The sequence below is a fragment of the Engystomops pustulosus genome, chromosome 6 (assembly GCF_040894005.1).
Source record: "Engystomops pustulosus chromosome 6, aEngPut4.maternal, whole genome shotgun sequence".
NCBI lineage: Eukaryota > Metazoa > Chordata > Amphibia > Anura > Leptodactylidae > Engystomops > Engystomops pustulosus.
The window spans coordinates 49667370-49692842 of record NC_092416.1 but is presented as its reverse complement, the minus strand read 5'-3'; the positions used below and the strand labels follow the sequence as shown (position 1 = coordinate 49692842).

Sequence of the window (25473 nt, the reverse complement as noted above, 5' to 3'; positions counted from 1 at the left end):
ATATGCATCAACCAAAAGCTCAAGTGTCCATACAAAGTGATCAACAAATTCTTGAGGCAAATGCAACCCAGCACCATGCACTTCCTATAATCAATATTGTACTTCTGACTTCCACCATTTCCACAAAAATGCAAACAGCCATATTTTCCATGTGAACTACAAACAGTGTCAATAATGGACTAAATCCAAAAAAAGCAATAGCAAAAAAAAAAAAAATTCTGTCCACTTTAATGATTTTTCTTACATTTATTTGACAAGATTCATGGTCATATTTGCCAATAGTTCTATAGTATGAATGCTATGGACTTATATCTTGCTACACGAATGTAAGTAAAGCATTATGGGGAGGACCATGACCCAACCTATGCTTACAGAATGATATGGTCCATGTATTCAATATTATTATAGTTAAAATCAAATTCTATATTGGTTAAAGGACATCTACCACCGGAATGTAGGATTGTAAACCAAGCACACTGACCTCCTGGTGTGTGTGCCCCCTTTGGTAGGATCTACTTTCTTTTATCTTATGTCTATGTTTTTTTCTTAAAACAACGACATAAAAAGAGCAGATCCTGTCAGAGGGGGCACATACAAGTATGTTAGTGTGCTTGGTTTACAATCCTTCATCCTGGTGGTAAAAGGTCCTTTAATAATGTGGACCAGCCACCGGGCACACCAACTAATGGAGCTTTCTTCCTCTCATGTAACATAATCAATTAGCTGCATGCAAGACGATACTCACCCACACTTGATATAACAGTCCTACAACTTGGGAAAATTTTTAACTTTGTAGGAACCCTTGAAAATCTCCACCTGAAATAAAAGATGTCCATGGATACAAGGGCAGCCCTATCAGTACTGAGGGGAGAGAAGTTGCCATTATGTGTTAATGTCGCATTCGCGTGTGCAGGTTTTCTGGATCTGGAATGGATCATTATGGATGAGAACAAATAAAGTGAATTAGTCTCACCGGTAATTCTGTTTCCATAAGTCCACCATGACGGCACCTGGAGGTTGCACCTTGACCTTTGGTAGGGACAGGAAGTTGCGAAAGATATAAGGCCCCTCCTCTGCCGCTGTTCCCCAGTGTCTTCCAAATAACCACCGGGGTTCCAGTAGAGAGCTAGAAGATATTAGCCAGACATCATTAATAACACAGGGCAGGGTAAATATAGCCGTCATGGTGGACTTATGGAAACAGAATTACCGGTGAGACTAATTCACTTTTTCCATTACGTCCCCCATGACGGCACCTGGAGACTTACCAGATAAATAGATTAGGGAGGGACCACAGCCTGGAGAACTTTCCGTCCAAAACTCAAATCATGGCTAGAAGGTAGATCCAGGCGGTAATGTTTTGGGAATGTCGATGTACTTGACCACGTAGCTGCCTTGCAGATCTGGGAGATGGATGCTCCCCGTTTCTCTGCCCAGGAAGTAGCCATAGCTCTGGTAGAGTGGGCTGTTATGTTTTTTGAGAGACTCACATCTTGTAGCTGGTAGGATTTAGAGATGGTTTGTTTTATCCACCTAGCAATGGTGGAACTTGATGATCTCTCTCCTTTATTTTTTCCCCCAAACTGAATAAAGAGGTTTCTGCACTTTCTGAAAGATTTGGTTCTGTCTAGATAGATTATGACAGCTCTTCTGACATCAAGGGTATGCCAGAGTGCTTCCTTCTCATTCTTTGGGTTGTTACAGAAAGATGGTAAAACGATTTCCTGACTTCTATGGAAGTCTGAGACTACTTTTGGGAGGAAAGACGTATCTAATTTTAGTACTATCTTGTCTTCCGAGATGATCAGGAAGGGTTCCTTGGAGGATAGGGCCTGCAGTTCTCCAATTCTCCTGGCGGATGTTATGGCCACAAGGAAGGAGGTTTTGAGAGATAGGTCTTTCAGGCTGCATTCCGAGAGTGGTTCGAACGGAGGCTTCATAAGGGAGTCTAGGACTAGTGATAAGTTCCATTTTGGTATCTCTGATCGGATTGTAGGTCGCAGTCTTAAGACTGCTTTCATGAACATCTTCACCCACTTGTGCTCTGCTAATGGGAAGTCAAAACAGGCGCTTAAGGCCGAAATTTGGACCTTAAGGGTGTTAGGTCTTAATCCTTTAGAAAACCCATCCTGTAAAAAATCCAGAATTTTAATGATATCCGGTTTGCCCGGAATCGGGGAAAGGTCCCCGCACCAGGATATATACTTTTTCCAGATCTTGTAGTATATTTTGTTGGTGATTGGTTTCCTGCTTGCTATTAGGGTCTGTATGACCTGGTGAGAAATTCCCTTAGCTAGGAGCAATTCCCTTTCAGGAGCCAGGCCGCTAGGTTCAGAAACTTCGGGTCTGGGTAAAGAAGAGGGCCCTGGTGTAGCAGGTCCCTTCTGTAGGGAAGGAAGATGGGTCCTGAGATTGCTAGTTTCAAGAGAAGTGGGAACCAAGGTTTCTTCGGCCAGAATGGTGCTACTAGGATCACTGTTGTCCGACTCGATAGAATTTTTTGTAAGGTTCTGGAGATTAGGGGAAATGGAGGAAAAGCATATGCTAGATTTGTCCCCCATGATTGGCTTAGGGCATCCAGTCCCATAGGGTTGTCCTTGGGTGAGATGGAAAAAAATACCTCTGTTTGAGTATTCTTTTTTGAGGCAAACAGATCTACCAATGGAGAGCCCCATTTCTGGGTTAGAGAAAGAAAAACTTCCCTGTTCAGGGACCATTCGTGTGGGTCTATCTTTTCTCTGCTCAAGAAGTCCGCTGACTGATTCTCTGACCCTTTTAGGAATACCGCTGTTAAGGAATCTAGGTGATTTTCTGCCCAGGAGAAGATCTTCTTGGTGACCTCCATCAGGTCCGAGGATCTTGTGCCCCCTTGACGACGTAGATAGGCCACAGTGGTCACATTGTCTGAGAGGATCCTGATATTCTTTACCTGGGTTTTGGGAAGTCTTTTTAGTGTTTCCCATACTGCCGATAATTCCCTTAGGTTTGAGGATTGTCTTCTCATCCAAGGGGACCATGACCCCTGAAGGTAACGGTCTGGAAGAACAGCTCCCCATCCTGAGGAACTGGCGTCTGTTTGGATGATCAGGACTGGAGTTGGATTCCATGGTATTCCCTTTTCTAGATGCTGTTGGTATTTCCACCAGTTTAGAGAATTTTTGACTTCCAGGGGAATGACCTTCTTGAAGTCTAAATGATCCAGGTTCTTGTCCCAAATTTTTAGTGTCCACGCCTGTAGTGTTCTTACATGGAACTGGCTCCATGATACACAGTTTATGCAAGCTGTTAAGTGACCTAGCAGTCTCATGGCTGAACGGACGCTGCATGATTTTTTCCTCTGGAATTTGTCTATGAAGGAGGTAAGGGATTCTCTCTTGTCTTGTGGAAGAAAAGAAGTTTGGCGTCTGGAATCTAACATTACTCCTAAAAATCTTGTCTCCCTCTGGGGGTCTAGATGGGACTTTTGGAAATTTATAATCCAGCCCAGATTCTGCAGGGTTCGTATCGTCCGATCTCTGTGATTGAGAAGAGTCGGGGTCGAGTCTGCCACTATGAGGAGGTCGTCCAGATATGGAATAATTGAGATTCCTTCTTTCCTCAAAAATGCCGTCACTTCTGCCATGACCTTTGTGAAGGTCCTGGGGGCTGATGAAATTCCGAAGGGCAGGGCTCTGAATTGGAAGTGGCAGACCTTCCCTTGAGGTGATTCCACTGCGAATCTTAGGAATTTCTGATGATTCTTGTGTATGGGGACATGATAGTAGGCGTCCTTTAGGTCGATAGTGCACATTTGTGCGCCTGGAGGAATTAGTGGGGTGGCTGTCCTTACTGATTCCATCTTGAAATATTTGTATTTTATGTTCTTGTTTAGCCGCCTGAGGTTTATAATAAGTCGAAGGGTCCCATTTGGCTTTTTCACAAGAAATAAGGGGGAGTAGAAGCCCTTCTTTTCTTCTTCTTTGGGAACTGTAACAATTACCTTCATTGTTAACAATTCTTGAAGATTCTTCCATAGCTGTATTGTCATTCTCCGAGATGTTAGGTTGGAGATAAGAAATTTTTGTTGTGGAGGGGAGCTGAATTCTATCTGGTAACCTGATTTGATGATACTCAGGATCCACTTGTTTGATGTGATCGTTTCCCATCTGTGGAAAAAGAAAAGAAGACGCCCCCCTACCTGGTAGTCACTGTTTTTTTGATTGATGTGGAAGGTTGGAGAATAGATATCCTCGGCCTCTTCCACCTTTGTTGAAGGACCAGCGGCCCTGTTTTCCTCTGCCTCTGGAGTCTTTAGAATCCTTGGGATTCCGAAAGGAATAGTTTTTCTGGGGTTTCTTAATTTCCGGGAACCCTTTCTTTTTATCAGAGGCTTTTTCCAGAAGAGTATCCAGTTCAGCGCCGAACATGAAGTCTCCTGTGAATGGGATGTTGCAGAGCTTTGTCTTGGATTTTACATCCCCTCCCCACTGTCTAAGCCAAATAGCCCTACGGACTGAATTAGATAGAGCCCCTTCTTTTGCTGACAGTCTGATGTTTTCAGCTGAAGCATCAGCAAGAAAGCCTGTCGCTGAACGCAGCAGCGGTATTGTTTGTAGAAGGAGATCCTTGTCTGCATCTGTTTTAAGGTGGTCTTCCAATTCACCTAACCAAAAGAACAGAGTTCTTGCTACCGAGGTAGCAGCTATGTTAGACTTGAGGCCGAGCATGGAAGATTCCCAAACTCTACGGAGTAGGGCATCAGCCTTTCTGTCCATGGGGTCTCTTAATTGGGAAGAGTCCTCAAATGGCAGGTCCGTTTTTTTCACCACCTTAGACACTTGGATGTCTACCTTGGGGGGGCTGTCCCAGGTTTCTGTCTCTTTGGGGTCAAAGAGTAACCTGTTCCTGAACTCTTTAGTGATGTTTGCCCGCCCCTCAGGATTCTTCCATTCCTCCTGGACAATATCTTTTAGGGTCTGATTTATGGGGAAAACCCTTTTCCTTTTGGATTTTAACCCCCCAAACAATTCGTCTTGGATGGATTTTGGCTCTACCACCTCTTCTACGTTAAGCGTATTACGTACAGCTTTAAGGAGGTTATCCAGTTCCTCATTAGAAAAAAGGTATTTTGAGGTTCCTTTATCCTCGGACACCGAGGAGACATCATCAAGCGAGTCCTTCCAAGAATAGGTAGGAGCCGCAGAGTATTTATCATAGTCCGAATCAGTGTCCTGGGATCTAAGTTTTTTAGGAGCTGGCTCTTGATATAAATCCGGATCCTGGACCAGTTCAGGTTCGGGATTTGGCTCAGGGCCCAGTCCCGGTATCGGTCGGTTTAAATTGGTAAACATCATAAGAGAGGATTGGAATTCCTCCCGCATGGCCGCTTTAAGCTCATTTAACATTGATTCCTTTTCCTGTTGTAGGGCCCTGGCTAGGCATTCAGAGCATAGTGATTTTGGATACAAATCTGATAATCTTATGTTACAGGAAAGACATCTTTTTGATTTAGTAACACATTTTCCTTTTTTGGGGTCCTTGTCTTTCTTCTCCTTGTCCTTAGGTCTAGAAGAGTCGTCCTAGGACAAGGAGACAGACTATATTAGAATCTAAACAATAATGCACACCAAATTTTTTTCCCTTTTAAGTAAAGTTTTTTGGTTGTACTCACGGTACCCGGGACAATGGGGGAAGAACCAAGGTCGTCCGCCATAGTAAAGGATATTTTCCACAGCTTCAGTAGTGAACTCGTTGGTGGTATAGAGGCTGACACAAAGCAGGAAGCACTTTTAAACTTCCCGCCACCTTCTAAGCCAATCAGATGGCTTCTTTAAGAGTCACGTGACCCAACCCGGAAGTCGGGCGCACTGCGCATGCGCGAATCGGCCGGCGATACACGGCCGTCGCGCAGTACGCACCGGCGTACAGGAGGCAGTAGCTGTGGGAGGTAGCGCCCGGAAGCCGGGGGGCACCTCATCCAGGGTCCGGAGACCCATGCTCCCCTCGGCTTCAGCTCCAGGCCGCAGGAGGAGGGGAGCCAGGACACGTCCCGCAAGACGTCCAGCCAGGAAGGGAGGTACAGCCCCCGCTCGCGGCCCGTCCTGGGGGGGTTTCTAATTTCATCCCTCCCCCCCCCCCCAAGGGGAGAGACGAGGTCTCGCAACCCTGACCCTTGGTAGGGACAGGAATACACTGGGGAACAGCGGCAGAGGAGGGGCCTTATATCTTTCGCAACTTCCTGTCCCTACCAAAGGTCAAGGTGCAACCTCCAGGTGCCGTCATGGGGGACGTAATGGAAAATTGGGATATGCTCCTCCTCATTCTTTCACTCCACTCTTGGTCTGGACACCAAAAACAGCATCTGAAAACTTGAAGTGGGAAACATTGCCTTAAGCTTACTACCTTCTCTCGTGACACCACATACATCTGACAAAACAGGCTGGCCAATCTATAGGGCCGCTGTAAATTCATTAGCAATGTTTCTGTAATCAAATAGTAGGAGTTCATCATTATCTATATCAATCTCTATCTGGCAAAGTTGTCACAGGCCCACTAAGTACATGATGACGCTAGAGCGAAACCCAGAATAGGTACAAAGCACTAGTCCCTCCAAGCCAATACCATATACATAAAATTGGCTCATTTCACACTGCATCTACGTGGATCCTGATTGTACACCTCCTAACATAGTTACAAGAGGATTTCATATTGGCTCCAAGGAGATGCCGAAATGTCACTTGAATCTTTACTATGGGTGAATAAAGTTTACTATTATATTGTGGTACTTTAAAAGGATTGCATATAAACTCCACATAACTCCTATAAATATTTAAGGCTGAGCTAGGCCTCTATGGGTAAAGAGATCTGCATAGCTGTTAATGGATGGCACCACTGGCCACTTTTCAGCACACGTTTGCTTTGCTGCAATACTGCTTTAAGGCTACATTCTCAGCTTATGCACAATATAGTCTAAGGTCATACAAAGTCGCCTCACATTTACTGATAAGTAACAATAGGCGATTAGTTAGAACAACTGTACGTGTACACAATCTTTTCATTCTTTGCCTTATTTGTTCCTTTAATATGCATCGATCTGATACAACATTGATTTGCGCAAAATAAAAAAAAAATATAAAATTCTAACCCATCTGCTTAAGGCATTATCTGACATATAGGGAACTTGCAGTGGTTGCTGTTGTTTAGTACTTAATCCACAACCACCACACCCAAAACACAAGTTACAAATCACATGTAAACCATGGCAGGGATAGACACACCTTCTGGGGCTTGAGAACCAATTCTGCCTGGTTCTGTATGTTTTTTGGAGTGTGAGAGGAAACCGGAGGAAACCCACGCAAATATGGAGAGAACATAAACTCTTTGTAGATGTTAACCCTGGGACATGAACCCAGGTCCCCAGCGCTGCAAGGCTGTAATGCAAACCACTAAGCCACCCAACTATCTATTGTTTTATCTAGTACTGAGGCAGACTTTTATGAGTACCAAGTCCGAATGTTATTGGGATTGGTGGGACTGTTTGGACTCCCAACAAACACGAGATTGGGTCCCCCAGAAATCCGGAGAATGGGAACCTTGTTCTCAATAACTGAAGGGACAGCAGGTTGAGTATGTATGGGAGTGTCGGAAATTGCAGAGAATGGGGTTCAGCCATTATGATACTCTGGTACAAAGGATGTGAGTGCTAGAGATATTGCTTTATGTAGGTGCTTCTGCCCCTCGCAAATATCGGTCAGGCAGGGAAGCCTATTAGGCTGCCCATTTAGAAGAGGAATCTAAAAGGTTTCCCATCTGTGTAGAATGCAATGTAGTATAAAAGTATTACAGTATTATATAAGCGATCAAATGAGTGGGCCTAAAAAATGTCACTGCTGGAAAATAAACATTGATAATACCAATTACTGTAGACATAATACATGTAAAAAAAAAAAAATTAAAATAAAATTACATAGACATCACAAATTGAGCCAAACAAAACAATAATTTATGTGATGGAAAACAAAATTCTTCAAAAATCTCAAGATTTATGCATATCTGGTGAAACACAACCAGATACATTTGCGGTTAAAGTTTCAGTCCGAATTGAGATCTGCATTTAAAAATCACATATTTTACTGCAGCTTTAAGTCCACAATCACACGACCGTCTGAGGGACTTCTATTCGGCCGAGGACAGATATATATGTACCCATAGACGGCAATGATGTCTCTGAACACTGTTTTCTATGGAGGGGGGAGGGGGGAGGGGTGAGCACTCATCCCTCCTCCTCTCCAGTAAATGTAGCCCAATAGTGGACATCTCCGGTTCCAATTCACCTAGAAACACGGCTCACTGCACCAGTACTGAGGGAGCAGGGGGTGAGATAACAGTCTGTAAAGCCTAATCACAGAGGGGTTAGGGTAGCACCTCAGGCTCTCTAGTATAATTTTGTAAGTTGATTTTTAAGATGGAGGCCTAGGATTCCCAGTGTCTGCATCTAAAATTAAGTGTCCCTGGTTTATTCATGCTCGATTTTGAAGGCAGATTTTTCTTGAAGTCCTAAAACAAAAGAAATTCCCTATTAAATAATCAGGGAGAATGTTATGTGTCTGCTTTAGGCCATTCTCCTTACAATATTATATAGAGAGTGACTGCTGGGTGGTGCTTCTCAGGTAAGTGTGCCTACGGTATCTGACGTTGTCCAAAAAGGCAATATATGGACACGCCCATTTGCCAAGGTGTTTGACCACATTTAATAATGATACATTTCTAGGAGAAACCGCATGCCACAGTCCTAAAGTCACAATGCCCACAGGTACAAGCTTATGGGTACAACTAGCATTCAGCCCTGTGTTCAATCCTTGTCTATAAACAAGTACATTCCAGAAAAGGAAGTAAAGGGGGGAGGGGAGCAAGGGGGAGGGTCGACCTAAGACTTGAGTAGAAGAATCTGTGATGTTTAAGAACCTGTAAATGCTTTCTCTTGCCTTTTTCTCTCTAATGTCAAAGTAATCAAAAACGCAGAATATCTTAATATACACCAAGAACGCAACCTGCAATCTATGACAAGCCGATACATTGCATGTGTCCTACAAGCTGCATACTGTAGGCTTAATAAGGAGACAGCTTCCTGTCAAGGCAGAACAGCCGTGTCAGCAAGAGGAACACAGATCTCCATTTTGCAGCGTTCGGAGACTAAGCTAGTAATGCAATGAGTGCTGGTAGCGACTGCTTACAGCAGATAGGAAACACTCAGCTAAATGACTGCACAATGCAGATCCCTCCTCAGTATACATGTAACATGCGCTACGTGGTACACGCCAAACACTCTTCACAATGGGGATCCCCATGACTTGCGTGTGAGCAGAATAGAGCATTGTAGGACGGCTACCAAGTTACACGACCATAGTTCGTGCTCCTCATTCCTATTGTACTAATATACCTCTATTATCACTTAGGATAAGTGTGGGAGCTTTTAGATTTAGGGGGTAACCTCATATGCCCAGTGTAAAAACGAGGCACGTGCACAGATCTGCGGTCCATTCACCACCAAGCCCTCACACTCATATTATGCTCGACATATGGTTTTAAGTGGATGTAACAAGGGAGAATGTTAATTATCAAGATAGCAGTGCAACAAGCCAAAATCCAAGGATAGTAAGAATATAATCCAATCAGAGACTAAATCAGCAGCCCGGACCCATATTCCAGTGTGACCTTCCTTATGTGCACAAAGAGCTTAGCAATTACATTAGGAACAAACAACCGGCGTGTGGAAGGATTGTAGTCCTTGTATCATGCCAGGCCTTTACTGCTACCGGCCTAATCCATTCTTTACCTGGGACACAACTAACTGCAATATCCAACGTGTGGGAAACCCCATTCATTCAAGAGATAGGACACAACCCTCTCCCCCAAATGCGACAGACCCTGCAGCCACACGACAGACCTAAGGTGAAGCATCTATTTTTACATAGACTATGCACCTGTCTAACAAAAGAGGAGCAAAAAAGAAAAAAAAAAAAAAAAAAAAAGAGGGGCTACACCTGAGCACATAGGGCTATAGCTAATGCAATCCTCTAGTGTACCACACCCAGGGTATACCTATATATTGCAAGTACAAAATTGACTAAAAAAATCATATGCTAAAGAATAAGTTATATTTTTGGGTAGTGTGTGTATGAAGATTTATGGGACATGTTGCTAAAATTTTAGTACCAGAAAAAGACTGGAAGGGCAAGAGAAAAACCCAATTACAAACTACATTGAGGGAAAGGGCACAGCAGTAGTGTAGTGGTGAAGGGGGTGACTTTTACTTTACCCAGTTGTAGATTATGCTACAAAAGTATATTGGCTTCTTGAATGCAATTTCAGAGAAAGGGGAGGCACAAGAGGTCCGAAAAATAGAATGTGTGCCCGCTGTACCGTAGTACGACGGGCAAAGGTTGGCGGGGGACAGGAGGAGGCCCTCTCCATAGAGAAACATGGAGCACCGTGCCATATTTCTCGGAAAGATAGGACATGTCCCATCTTTCTCCCGGCTATGGAACAGTACGCCCATTGGCAGCCTATGAGGGACATTTAACCGGCATATATATGTTGTCCGTATATATACGCCACCCTACGGCAGTCCGAATGCAGCCCAAGTTGTTCCCTATCCACAGTAGAGGTAATAAGCTGATCCATGAAAGTCTGAACGCTGGGATCACCTCTAAACACAATGGGGCAGATTTATCAAGCTGTCTGAAAGTCAGAATATTTCCAGTTGCCCATGGCAACCAATCACAGCTCTCCTTTAAAATATTCATGAGCACTGGTAAAATGAAAGCTGAGCTGTGATTGGTTGCCATGGGCAACTAGAAAAATTCTGACTTTCAGACAGCTTGATAAATCTGCCCCAATGACTAACCGCAGCAATCTGGAGAACTGTGGTTGTTGTCCTGCTGCTCCATTCAGCTGCACGGTAGTGTAGGAAATTAATGAGCACAGTACTCCGGTATCTCCAGAACTCCAATACAAAGTGAATGGAAGTGCAGGAGATAGCCAAGCGCTGTATTCAGCAAGTTCCGATACTACAATGCAATTGAAAGCAACATTAATTACAGAGAACAGGATCCCTGTTACCTGGGTCACTGGGTATGCCAGAAAATGAGCCCTCACAAATGACCTTGTTACCCACTTTACTGTGGACAGTGATAACTTTCAAGTGCTTAGTAATGCTTAGTACAAACCCTTTAAGGTTCTGAAGTTGTCAAGAGACTAGGACGACATTTTATACTTCACGAAACAAAGCCCCCAGTTTACCTGACCTTTTGTGAATAGTTGCACCACACTCCCTAGAGACCTCTGCACCAATGGAAGGTCAAGTTTCTAGCGAGGAACTGTATCTGGATCTTCTAGGAGTCAAATAGGAGTATAAGGCTGTAGTGTACCCACTTGATCTGGTCCACCTTAAATCATAGCACCGCCATATAAAACAAGTAATCTTAATGCAAACCCCTGCTCTCCAAATATAAGGGACACAAAAGGGTGGGTCATATGAGCAGTGCTGGTTCATTTGTCTTCCATATCAGAGATTTCATATCCGTGAACCATTCATCCGTCTTAAAGTTCACACATAAAGGAGAGTTAAGGGAAAATAGCCCCCTGTATTGTACTACACCACTGCAAAGCAGCCAGATGTGTATGACAGTGTTGTGGTGTCACACATTACATCTTTGGTTATCACAAAACTAAGCCCATCAGGTAACACGCCCCAACCCACATGCTATACATCCGTGAGCACCAGTTAAATCATGGAACCAGGTGGCTACAAGGCTGTCCATACACGTTACATAAGACCTGACTACGCCAGCAGATGTTCCCCTAATATTGGGGAAAGAAAGAGAATGTATCAAGGACCTGCTCTGGACAGAAAAACAAGCCATTACCAGGTAGTAACTTGGTCCCATCTCCACATAGCAATAAACATGTAAACTTGGCCAAGCACCTGCCTATGCGTAGGTGGGTGATGAACCCGATTGGACAGATCAGCACAGACTTGAACTCTCTACTGGGTCATTCCTCTGATATTACATTACTATAACAAATCAGTGCTCACCACTCAGACCGTGGAAGGAAACCCCTGAGGAATGGGACACTGCAGGGGTAGAAGACATTATTCTAGAAAGCATAGAAGTCAGGTCCTCAAACATACATGCTGGTTTACAACATGGATGTTGGCCACAGTACTTTCAGGGTTAAAAGTAGCAGTACCCACCCATTCTCCAGGTGATTGCAGATAAAATACAGTCCAGTCCACAACACTGTTGGGCTACAAGCATCCGGCACCTAGTTTTCTATGGAACGAGACCAACGGCACATAACAGAATCTGAACAATTTTCAGAAAGTTCACTCCTGAAAAGACAGACTTCCTAACTTTACAATAAGGCTTCCTGTCCTGGAGCACAGGAAGCCGGGACTAGAGAAACCTCATCCCATGCAAAAATGCTTTGACACCCAAAAAAAAAGCCATGAAGAATGCAGTCCTCTATTCTCAACAGGGCAAGTAAAGGCAATGGCAGATATTACATTAAAGGGATGTTGGGCCTCATGCAAAGGACCAGATAATGGATCCAAAAGACGCACAGAGATTTCTAGGGACCCATACACATTGCATGGCAAATGATAGATGTACATGGTGAGCTAAGAGTCTGTAACATGGACCATAGCTACTCTGAACTAATCTACCAAATGTCTTTCCATTTCTTGGGATAAGGGAAATTGGGACTTTCTAAACTCACTAAAGAAAAAACATGAATTTGATAAAATTACTAAATAACCTTACCCAGTATTCAAAACTATAAAAAATCTTACAAAATGGCTTTATTTTGCAAAGTGTGATACAAGAAGTCATATATGGATTACCGTAGTTTCTGCATGAACAGCACAAAAAAAAAAAAGGGGGGGGGGGCTGTGCACCATGTGACTTGTCATATTAGTTCAGTATATCATTGGCAGCTTCTAGGAGGTATAATCGATGGACAGAGCCTATAAGGAACGCTCCATACATGTTATGTTATATGTGAACTCATATACAGACATTCCCTGGGAAACCAATATAATGGTCGTGCACTATTCCAACTGTCTACCAAAACTTATTTACAGTATACAAAATTTACATGTCAAAGCTTGGACAAATGATACCAACATCGTGCAACTTAAGTGAGGAACTTGACCATTCGCCCATCCCAGCCAAAGTTGACTAATACCAACAACATGCAGAGCTCCAAGGGTCATGGCGCTTCACTTCAGATTTTGTATGTGTATATATGTATGCATGTATATATAAATGCACTTTTAATTTTGGAAGCATTATTTTAAAAAGAAAAAACAGAATATTGGTTGTATCTGTTTCTATTTGTCACAATAGTAACAGGGCGGCGCACAGCCCTGTGCAGACAACAGTGCGGCCGGCTATGGGTTTGGGTGTCACTTGTGGTCAGCCCGTTTACTACAGTAGGTCTATAGCAGATGTGTTTCTGCTGTGGTAAAACAAGAATGACAACATGAAGCCTTTCCAAATAGATTTACAGGGACCGACGACCCCCCCCTCCCATGTCTGTTTCAATAAATATTTTGGTTCCCCATGAAATAAAATAAATACGTTTCATTTTTCCTTATAACTCTAGATTGGGCATTTCCTCTGTTATTCCTACAGGAAATTTATTATTAGATTAGCAGAGATTTCCATGCATCGGATGGTTCGGCGCACCCCACCAGTGTGGGACACATCTCTGACAACAGTAATGGCGACACCCACATGGTAAATGCATTTATGAACTACTTGGAGGAATAACAGAGAAACGGAATTGGAAAATACTTTGGAATGGTAATGTCTGTAGGAGATGACAGGTCCTCTATAGAGGGCCAAGCAAAAGGAAAATACTAAGCAATCCAAAACCTTGGAAAATGCCAACCATGCCCTGTGCAGGGATTCCTCATGGCTACGAATGATGGATATTACATAACATGTGTGTACTGTGGCCTTCATAACTGGAGACAAGGGATCCTCGACCAAACCTGACAACTTCGTGTTCACACATTGCAGCAGAAGCACAGCCAAAACGTTGCCAGCAAACCATCTTGCAGATATTAGATTTATTCAATTTTGCCCCCTATGCCATCACATCTGTTCCCCTGGATGGAAACAACTAAAGACTTAACCCTTTACATAACAATAAAAAGGCCCCTAGTCATTAATAAGATTATAATCTATACTTACATAGAGCCCCCGATCCCAACCACCGGGCATGTCGATCTATTCTAAACAGACACAAATCAGCTATAAGACTAAATTTACATAATACCCACATGAGGGAAAAAAAAGTCAGGTGAGAATTGTTGGGAGCACATCATGAACCATCGCCGATACGTACTCCTCCCACCGGCATTGTGAGGAGGAGAAGAGAGACCAGAAATAGAAATCAAAGGGAGGGGGGATTTTTTTTTTTTTTTACAACAGCCGCGCACACACACACTAAGGAGAAGAAGGAAAAAAAAAAAAAAAAGAAATCCAGCCTGCTGTGTGCCGAAACCTGCCGCTAGGAACATGGTAACTAAGGGAGATGTAAGGCCAAGACAGGAAGCGAGGCTGCCTTGTCACACAACATGCAAAACGAAAGGCACAGACGCCATCTTGTTGCAGTAACTGGGCCTAGGATCTGACACTTCCCATTCATTCAGACACCATCTAGTATTCCTCCTTACATTTCTCCGGGCCGCCAGATGCTCACGGGAGAAATGGAAAAAAAAAAAAAAAATCATAGGTGCCCCTTCTTTCCGCCTCTGGTGCCAGGAGGGTAACATCTTGATAAGGATTATCCAGCTGTTTGTTGCAGTGGTTATCAGCTGGGCCATGTAATGACAGGGGGGTAGGACTTAACCGTTACTTGTCAGCTTCCCCATTTTACCATTTCCTGTCAAATAGAAATAGAGCAAAGGGGAAGATAACAGGGAGCTGGATATAATGGGGGGAGGATGGTAAGGGGTTAACAGGCTGCATCCCAAAAGGCTATACATCCTATAGGCCTACCCTGATCACCTCTACCAGGGTGCTACACTAACACATTACTGGACAGTGCAGCACCCAGCAGCATATATACTGTATACATGTATACACTGACATCCCTGCCTTGCACCCTTTCAAGGGTAAAAGAAAAGATAATCCACCATCATTATGCACCCATCGTCCCCCGATGCATTATGCAGCACGACACCCAGCACCCATGCACGCCCACCCTCCCTTCTGCACAATCACACACTCACAATAACTGGCTGGATTACACAGATTGCCAAGCTAATTGACAGCAAAAAACCCATAAGACCCTGGCCCTAAGCAGAATCCCACAGCCATGTAAATAAGGAACACAGCAGATTCTAACAAAATGTCTCCACTGAACCCTCCTCCTCCTCCACCGCCTCCTCCCACCTCTCAGGCTTGTGCCCTCTAATACACCCCCACCTAGAAGGATTACTAAATTATGCACCCACAATCCTCCATTAGGCTTCCATCCGCCCCCCAAAATCTTACGGATCACCCCCCAATTCCTAGTAAGGGGTTGTTGATATGATCTATGGGGCGATCGATACAATGTATCCACCTGTCCAGAGCCATCTGGGGGGGATACAATGTAACAGATCACAATGTATTAGACAATATTACTCAGTGCTAGGGAAAGACAAACTAAATATATATATATAAAAATAAATTCTTCCTCCACTCCTCCCCCCTTAAACAGCTGGCTTCCTCTCTTGTAGGGGGAAGGGAGGTGGGGGTGGGAGAAATCTTAAATCTTTAATATAATAAAGGAGGGGGAGGGGGGAATAGAGGAAATGTCTGCACCGATCACTAGCCCACCCGGGAGCGTGAGGGGCACCTGGTGGGGGGCACAATGGCACAGCTGATCAAGCTCAGGGCATAAAAGCGTCGCCGATCTGCATCGAATCCTATCGGGCGATGATCGAACGGGTGTTACCTGCTCTCCAGCCAATGTGTGACCATCCACGGCTGTGTGCTCGCACCTCCTCGGCCTCTCTCCGTGCCCCAAGGGCTGCGATCCGCTATCAGCGAGTCCTCCTTCCTTTCCTTCCTTCCCCCGGAGGCCCACAGCGTGTTCCGAGACTATAGGAGGGCGTCTGGGAGGTGAAGGGCGGCCGGAGGGGGGGACGGGGAGGATGAGGGGAGCAGGAGACGTGCTGGGCGGTGACGGGAGGGAGGACGGACGGGCGGGTGGCGGCTTCTCCTTTCTCTCTCTCAGGTTCCTGGCCGGTGATATATCCCCCTCCTGACTGGATGTGGAGTGTCAGCGCCTGACAGCCCGCACTGCCGCCGAAGACTAGAAGCGGAAAAAAAAACAACGCGCACAAAACCGCCGTCCCCCTCAGATCCCTTCAGCCATCGAGCAAGAGATGGGCGCGGTAACCCTGCGGACAGCGCCGGGAAACCCCACGCACGGGCAGGAGGGGCTAAGGAGAAATGGGGGCGGGGCTATGGCGGCGACGTCATGACGTTGCACTCTGGCCGGAGCGCGCTGCTGCATGGAGCGACTGGGAGATGAGGGCAATGGCAAAGGGAAGGGAGCTCAGGGGACACACAGACACTATCATATGTTACATGTACAGTGTGTACAGCAACAGCTTGTCACATCATGGACAATGGGATAAAACTTCCTCAAGCTGTGTTCACACGTTGCGTTTGCATTGTGCTTAGAAACAGAATGCCAATGCAAGTAAACAAGGCTTGGCAGCATCCCATGAGATCTGTAACGAGCGCCTGGTGTTGTCAATGTACACAATGCATCGCAACTTGTGAATGCACACAGTTCTGACGTGTTCACTTGCTGCGTTTTGAAACACAAGTCACTCCCATTGGGATGGAGCTTGTCCTGATCACAGATGCATTTAGACCTAAAAGCAGGGGTGTGACTACAGTGGTAGCAGCCTCTATGGGGCCCGCAGTATCAGGGGGCCCTGACATCTGACCTGCCACACTAAAGAATGGAGGATGTACACATTATATACATATTATCCTGCACATTGTACAGTATAAAATGTATATAACATATATGTAATGTGTATATGTGCGTCTATCTGTAATATGTATATTCTGTATGTATATATGGTGTTTTGTGTGTGAGTGTATAAATGTGTGTGTATGAGTGGAGAACTGTATGTTTATGCATATAGGTATGTAAATACGAGTGTATTATATAAATGTTTAAGTGGGCCCCATTCAGAGGTCTGCTAAGGGGCCCTGCCTCTCCTAGTTACGCCCCTTGCCTAAAAGCTTGCAATTTGGCAACAAGCAATACCTATTTTTTACCCTGTTTTGAAATTTTTTTGCCCTAAGCCTTGACTTTTGCTCCTGCTCTTCTGCCACCCAACCTCAGTATAATTTCTATCTCCCATTTAGATGAAAAAGGTTGTCAGAGACTATATAAAAAAAACCTTGGGGGCCGCGCTGTAAACAAACAGGGGGACGTAAGCCGCGATGTGCTCAGCTTTGGGCCGGCCATGCCCACCCATCCCTATTCCTAGCACTGTATATTCAGGACGGGTGGGCATGGCCGTCCTCCTTGGGCAGCCCAAAACTGAGCACAGCGCGGCTTTGATGCCCCTGTTTGTTCATAAGGGACACGGACCTGAGACATGGCACTGTGGAACGCCGGCAGGGACCACTGAGGTAAGTAAATGTCTATTTTTTTTAAGCAGCTCCAATGGGTTTTTTTTTTAAAGTCACTTATTGTGCCCCCCCCCCCCCCTCCAGCAGATCCCCTCTTATTGTGCCTTCACAGTAAGATAATAAACACACTTACCTTTCACCATCCCCCGCAGCAGCAGCTCCTCTGCCTCTACTGTACGTAGCAGTGAAGCCGACAGGGAGATGACATCATGCCTGCCGGCACCGCTCCATGCAGCAGAGGCAGAGGATAATGCAGGGAGCTGCTGACTCTGCAGTATCACTGTAATGTCCCGCAGGACAGAGCCCAAAACCTATTACTGTCCCGCTGGATCCAGGATGGTTGGGAGGTATGCAAAGATGAGTGTTGCTCATTCCCAATCGTAAGCCTGTGTTCACACGTTGTGTTTCAGTTGAGTTTTGAAACACAATGGAAAGGATCCCCAAATCACATTGAGTTAAATATGCAAATATGTTTTCCAAAGAACAGACTCCCAATTGTAGACAGCGCTGTTTTGACCTGATTGGGTCTTCAGTACAGCGTAGGGAACTGGTTTGGCTGAGTGAGAGGCTTGTGAGTAGGATCAGGAAGTAAGGACTGCCTTTCAAGGTAGCAAAAATAGTCATTGTTTTAATTTCCCTCCTTGGAAAACATATTTGCATATTTCCCAGAATCCCCCATCAATGGCTATAAGGCAGCCCTTATTGGCAATATCTCCATAAAGAGAAATCTTCCTTCATGACACCGAGTTAAAGTTTGGTTTCCTGTACATTTATGAAACGCATAGGAAACACAATGTTAACTTAATATGTGATGGGGGATCATTTCAATTACATTTAAAAATTCAATCAAAATACCACGTGTGAATCTATATAAAAGGCTTCAGCGCACAATAATGTTTTTGGTGTCCTGGTGTGGCAGAAGAATGGATTTCTACAAAGGCCAATTAGAGCAGTCTACAACTTGTGAACCCAGCATAACCTTAACAGCAAAGTTATGATTTATTCACACAAAAGTGTTTGGTTTGTGGAGCACGGACCATGTGCTGGTTGCATATCACTATACTGAGTAGTTGTCCCACAGATATGCTGTAACTATGATGCTTGGACTCCCATCACCGGAGCAGTGAGTTGTGAAATGTGGCCACCATCACTTAAACACCGCCTCTTTAAAGGAAATCAACCACTGAAAAAAAAACGGCTACAAATACTCACCTCCGCTCCTCTTCATCTTGATCCTGGAGCTGTTCGTCGCTAGTCCCATAGAAAACAAACTTATAATTAGAAGAGCTGGTAAACGATGTCCGGCGCTCCGGGCTTCTAATTATGCACGCCCTCTCCAGAGATTATGTGACGCAAGAGGCGGGAATTCATGCCTTTTCTGTGATGTCACGCCTTTTCTGAGGCGTGGATAATTAGCAGCCTGGAGCACCGGACACCTTCTCCCCACACTGTGAGCTGCTAATTATAAGTTTGTTTTCTAGATGATCCCGGCATGTCAAGCAGAGAACACCACCGGGTTCAAAATTAAGAGGAGCGGAGGGATTATTTATAGGGCTTTTTGTTTTTTTCAGTGGTTGATTTCCTTAAATATTTCTGTAGATCTTTGTGGAAGACTGAATTTGGTGAAGTGTCAGGGCTCAGGTTCAATTGCCATCTTAGTCGCACCATTTGGGAAAAAAAAACCCAGCTAGTGAGTGTGGCTTCCGCTATATTATATACCATGGCAATAGTTGTTTTTCAGCAGGCACACCACAGTATTTCCCTGGAACTATACATACAGCTTCTTAAACAAAAAAAGCATAAGATTCATTTCCATAGCTGAATTTACATTGTACTGTAACAAGCTGCATCCAAGATTTTCATTTTGAAGAGTATGCAAATTTAAACAAATGTGCTTTCTTTAGCTGACAAACACAGCTGTAACCAGTTCTTGGTACACAGGCAGATACAGACAGAGTCTATCTTGGTTACTTTCACACATAGAATTTTTATCAGGAAAACCTATTTTGTGCTTTATTTTGCCATTTTGGGAAAAAATTTTCACACTACAATTTACAGGAGCCACATAGAATCCACAGTCCAGAATACTGTAATAGTGACAACCAGAAAGACTCTATACAAAGGAACTTCTAGCTCTATATCTAGGGCAGGCTGGATGGATTTCACGGACCAACCACAGTGCTGAGGACAGGACTGCGTACATCATATACTGTATATAAAACACAAATAAAATAAACAAAATCATAAACATGCATTCCTGTTTCGCCAAGTATCTGATCAACATATACAAGTGATATCCCATACAGCGACAGCACAAAGGAAAAAATGTCCAAACCACTACTATTTTACAATCTACTAAAATTTTAACAAAATGTGACCATGAGATTGTATACAGGGGCGGATGAAGACTGCCATGGGCCCTGGGATGTATGAATATTATAGCCCCTACAAGTCTGGAGTCACTTCCTACATATGGTATTAGAATTCCAGCTTCTTCTGGAATGGGGGATGCCAAACTTTCTACATTATAATCCGCTGCTTATTGTACGGTTCACAAAATGGCATCAATGAAAACGGGTCCCATAAAAAATTACACCCTACTCTGTACACCAAACATAACACAGTAATGGGTGTCAGGATACAGTGAAGAAAAAAAAAATAGGGAGATTTTTTTATAAGTTATTATCTCTGTGATCATACCAACCAAAGAATAATGGGGATTTGTCATTTTAAGTGCAAAGTGAATGACTTGAAAAGTGAAACCAACCAGTAAGAAAATGGTGCAACTGTGACTCTCATATGGTTCCATAAATAGTAATGTACAAACTTTACAGCTTTTGGAAGTTAAAAAAAACGCAGAAGAAGAATAGGGTGTTGGGGTCAATTTGTCAGGTTTTGTAGTGCAAAGGTACAATAATGGCTATAGATGAGCTACGACAACCGTTTGAGGTGGTGACTTACTCAGCGGTGGGGAATGTTGGTGGTGGAGTAATTATCATTTTTATCATTGTATCATTTTTGTGGCTCCTTATAGAGCCCCTTTTCCTATCATCTTATTTTAAATCTTATTCTATATTGGTTGCTATAGCGATCACACAAGAATGTCCATATTAGTCCTAGTGTGAACTTTTACCACTTGGGATGCATGAGTGGTTTGTTTTACATTTATGTTGCTTCTTTATCCATTTTACCAGTTTCTGACTTAAAGGGTATCTGCACACATAGCGGAATGGTTTCAATTGCCGATTCTGGCGCAATCCTGGCTGTATTTACAGTCTGTTAACATTGTGTTTACATAACACAATGTAGGGGCATTAGGGGACATGTTCACTGTTTTCTTTCCATTGCAGAAAATCAGCAGTTGGTTTTCCCAGATTTCACAGCAGTAATATTCTGGATAATTTTGTTGCAACATTTTTTAACGTTATTGCTGTATACTAGTGGGTTGAGTAGATTGTGAGCCCCATTGTCGAGCCCTGTGCAGCGCTGCGTAATCTATGTGCACTATATAAATAAAGAATTATTATTATTAATTATTATTAGGATCTAGTGTCTTGTCTCTTTTCATGACAAAGGGTGACGGCTACAGTAAATATCTGTAACCTGAAAGGTCATGGTTCAGCTGTGAAAGCCACATCACAGGTTAATTTGCTCTGTCTTAGCGGCTATTTGCTTACAAACATTTGCATTTCCACGGGTCACAAACAACAGATCCATAGTCTGTTACTTGCAGCCCGTGTGTCATTGGCGAGACATCAGAAAAGACTGACAGGGCCGCAAACAAGGGCAGGAATAGGACCGGCTATGAGATTTAAGGCTTGGGCAGTCAGCTCACACACAGGACCATTATAACCATTGCCGTGTGTATGACCGAATAGAAATAAATTTGTCGGAATCCACACAGGCATAAAAATGTAATGTAATTCTTTTAAAAACACAACTTTCTGGTGATGTGCTCTAAATCTCTACTGTTGGGCCTTATTTATCACAATTTGTCCAAAGATAATGTCTTGTCGTAAGTATCAACCAATCACCATTCAGCTTTGATTTCATAAACTGCTCAGGAAAAATAAATGCTGCACCGTGCTTGGCTATAATGGGCAGTTTTTCACCTATGAAAGTCTGTGGTTTGCATGCTAGGAAAAAATTGTGCATGCTGAAATTTATTTTGCAAGGATGTTGGGCAGGGTCACGGTACAGACTCATGACACAAAGACAAGGGGCCCTGAGACTAGACTCCCTTCCCAGGGCCCTGATACTGTCCCTGCCTAATTTCCAGACCTGTCCTAGGTTTTAGTCAATATTCCCCACCTGCAACGTGCAAACATGGAGGCATATTTGCCAAATACATGTTAAAACTAAGAGGACAATACAGTACAAAATAACACGGCAAACAGTTAGTCAGAGATAAATGCTGATCCACAAAACTACATATGAGAAACGTAGCTATGGTGTGGAGGGGGATTGGATCAATTCTCTGACATCAGACAGAATGGGGAGAGATCCTGTCAATTACAGCAGGTTAACTATTAGTAAACCAGAGTAGAGTTTACAGCAGATAGACGGGTGTGGTGCAAATCAATGAAGACAGTTAGGAAAATGAATACACCAGTTCTCAGACTAGGAGAGACAAAATGAAACAAACTGACACTATGAGCACATCCTCAGCAGTCCCCTCCGTTCGGAGACGTAGGCACAAATGTAACAACAATATAATTAGAGAGTGAAAAGCCATATAGAATGCAGTGTGCAACATAGTATCCAACAGAATATGGATATAAAAAATGCTAGTATGAAAGAGCCCTAACAAAACGTCCATTATTCCGGCACTGCAAGGGTTAACATGGTAACACAGAAGCAACCGAGTTAACTTCTCCTCACTTCCGTTGGTGACTATTCTCTCCTCATTCTCCTGGATCTATCGGCAACGTTTGATACTGTGGACCACCAGCTCCTCCTTAGGATGCTTCACTCCATTGGCCTAAAGGACACTGCACTCTCTTGGTTTTCTTCCTATCTCTCTGACCGCACTTTCAGTGTCTCCTTTTCTGGATCTTTCTCTTCTCATCTTCCTCTCAGTGTCGGGGTTCCTCAGGGATCAGTCCTAGGTCCTCTTCTCTTCTCTCTCTACACTGCCCCCATTGGACAAACCATCAGCAGATTTGGTTTCCAGTATCATCTTTATGCTGATGACACCCAGCTATATACTTCTGCACGTAACATCACCCCTGCCTTAATCCAGAACACTAGTGAATGTCTCTCTGCTGTCTCTAACATCATGTCCTCTCTCTTCTTGAAACTTAATCTTTCTAAGACTGAACTTCTTGTCTTTCCACCATCTACTAACCAAACCACCCCCGACCTCTCCATCTCGGTCTGTGGGATCACTATAGCACCGAGGCAGCAGGCCCGCTGTCTGGGGGTTGTGCTGGACTCTGACCTTTCCTTTTCACCATATATTCAATCTCTTGCTCGCTCTTGCCGTATGCATCTCAGAAACATCTCCAGAATCCGGCCGCTTCTGACATTTGAAACTTCTAAAATGCTAATTGTTGCACTTATTCACTCTCGACTAGACTACTGTAACTCCCTACTAATCGGTCTTCCACTCTCTAAACTCTCTCCTCTTCAATCTATTCTTAATGCAGCAACCAGGTTCGTCTTTCAGGCCAAACGCTACACGGATGCCTCCAGTTTGTGCCAATCACTGCACTGGCTGCCCGTCTCCTTCCGTATTCACTTTAAAATAATAACCCTCATCCACAAAGCTCTGAATAATGCTGCACCTCCCTATCTCTCTTCTCTCATCTCAGTCTATCGCCCTTCCCGTGCTCTTCGATCTGCCAGTGACATTAGATTAATCTCTACCTTAATTCGAACCTCCCATGCACGTATCCAGGACTTCTCCCGAGTCACTCCAATTCTCTGGAATGCCCTTCCCCAGACTCTGAGACTAATACCCACCCTCCAAAGCTTCAAACGTGCTCTTAAAACCCATCTCTTTAGGCAAGCCTATCACACTCGCTAACTGCTTGAAATGTCAACTCTCCCTTTACTAATCCATCCTATGTCCTATCTCCCATCTGTTATCTGGCAAACAGCTGATATATACCAAGCTCCAGGCTTCTTTACGGTCTTTTTCACCTAGGACCCTGTAAATAAGATGGCGGATGATGGCTGGTTCAAGCAGCAACATCGTTGTTTAGTAAATTATTTATTAAATTATTTTATATTTGTCCCTTATGAAGAATGGCTGGACCATTATACAACCTCTTGTGTCACCCCCTCATCCTCATAGACTGTAAGCTCTTGTGAGCAGGGCCCTCACTCCTATTGTTCCATATGACTGTTTGTTCTTTGTAATGTAATATAGTTGTATATGTCCCCTATGATTTGTAAAGCGCTACGGAATTTGATGGCGCTATATAAATAAAGATTATTATTATTATTATTTCCACAACAAAGAGTAAGGTAAGTGACATAGATGTGTAAGGGTGTAATTATTACTGTATTAGCTAACAACTGTTTATTAGACAGAGGAGTGAATTATTCAGCGACTCTCGTTGCCAAAATGGTGGATTACCAGAGGTCAGGATCAGGCCTCTTTGGCCAAACATGAAAATCTGATGAAAATCCAATTAGATTTAGATCGGATTGCTTTATATCTATGCCAGCTTGCTATAAATTCTGTAAATGGTCCATATGGTTTGTTACTCTGCCATGCAGAATCTGATTATTAGCCTCACATCAGTTGCATTACATGAATTGCTTGCCAAATAGGTGGTCAGTGTGAACGCCACGCATCACCCTGCCGGATTCTAGCGCGTATCACGTAAGCCATGTGTTATCACGCTGTGGACTGTATCTCCTGTGTGGTCGCATGGGTCCAGAGGCAGCAGTCACACATCTGGTGTCATGAACCCGTACACTGATATTAAAATAGGCACATAGCAGGTAGGGGCCTTGTTATGGATTTTGGGTTGGGTCTCAGTGCATCGACTGATATCTCAGTGAGGGAATAATCACCTATTAATCTATTATTTATTTCTTCCGTTGTATAGCACCAACACATTCCATAGCACTGTACAGATATTCTAAGGCCGCATTCACACACAGCGTTTTAATTACCTGCGAGAGGGTCATGGTCTGGTTGCCAAAGCCCTTCCTGCTGCCTTTGGGTGTGGTGACACGTTTTAAACCCATTTAGAAACACAATCAAAGCGCACAGGGGTGTGCCATGGCTGGATCGCATATGTAAACGCATGTAATTATTAACCATCATTGGGTCTCTTGTATTGTTTAAATACAAGACACCGCGTACTGGTTACCGAACCCATTAGTTTCAGCAATTTGGCGATTTGATTCCATTTCTAAACTGAGTCAAATTGGTACTTGTGGCCGCACCCTTTGAATTGCGTTTCAAAGTCAATGACCTAAATGTGCCGATCAGAGTGCTCTCACCAGTAGAGATTGCAATCTAATTAGCGCAAATTATGTAATAAGTGCTCCCCTGTTCCCAATTGATTCAAATGCACCTTATTTACCCCTCTTGCTATGCCCCTTGGTCAGAGGCATAACTTGTAGTTTCTGGGCTCTAATATGAAATCTGTAGTGGAATCCCCAACTTTAATATATCAATTATTCTATAGGTTTCTTCTTATACTAAAGTGATATCTTATGGGCCCCCTAAGCTTCCCAGGCCCAGGAGAGACCACACGTTCTACCACCCCTCAAGTTGCACCACTGCCCTCGATGGAGTCCAATGTTTGGATTT

The 25473-nt window shown here is 43.8% G+C and overlaps 1 protein-coding gene across 1 annotated transcript in view; it reads right to left on the bottom strand.

The window, feature by feature from the left end:
* GNB1 (G protein subunit beta 1) overlaps window positions 1-16450 on the bottom strand; it is a 44421-nt gene extending 27971 nt beyond the window's left edge. The window contains exon 1 of the mRNA XM_072155997.1: window positions 15994-16450. The gene's annotated coding sequence lies outside the window, so the exon portion shown is untranslated. The remainder of the gene's footprint in view (window positions 1-15993) is intronic.
* Window positions 16451-25473: the final 9023 nt, after the last annotated feature.